This window comes from Octopus sinensis, linkage group LG10 (assembly GCF_006345805.1).
Source record: "Octopus sinensis linkage group LG10, ASM634580v1, whole genome shotgun sequence".
Taxonomy (NCBI): Eukaryota; Metazoa; Mollusca; class Cephalopoda; order Octopoda; family Octopodidae; genus Octopus; species Octopus sinensis.
Window position 1 is genome coordinate 101,278,349 of NC_043006.1, and position 487 is coordinate 101,278,835.

A 487-nucleotide genomic window follows, 5' to 3' on the forward strand; every position below is an offset into this window, starting at 1 on the left:
GGTGATTGGTGGTAGTGGTTGTGGTGGTGGTGGTGGTGGTGTGATGGTGGTGGTGGTTGGTGGTGGTGGTGTGGGTGGGTTGATGGTGGTGGTGATGGTGTGGTGGTGGTGGTGGTGGTGGTGGTGGTGGTGGTGGTGGTGATGGTGCTAGTGGTGGTGGTGGTGGTGGTGGTGGTGGTGATGGTGTGTGGTGGTGATGGTGCTAGTGGTGGTGGTGGAGGTGGTGGTGGGGTGATGGTGGTGGTGGTGGTGGTGGTGGTGGTGGTGATGGTGCTGTGGTGGTGGTGGTGGTGTTGGTGGTGATGGTGGTGGTTGTGATGGTGGTGGTGGTGGTGTGGTGTGGTGGTGGTGGTGTGGTGGTAGTGGGTGGTGGTGGTGGTGGTGGTGGTGGTGATGGTGGTGGTGGTGTGGGGGTGGTGGTGGTGGTTGATGGTGGTGGTGGTGGTGATGGTGATGGTGGTGGTGGTGATGGTGGTGGTGGTGGTGT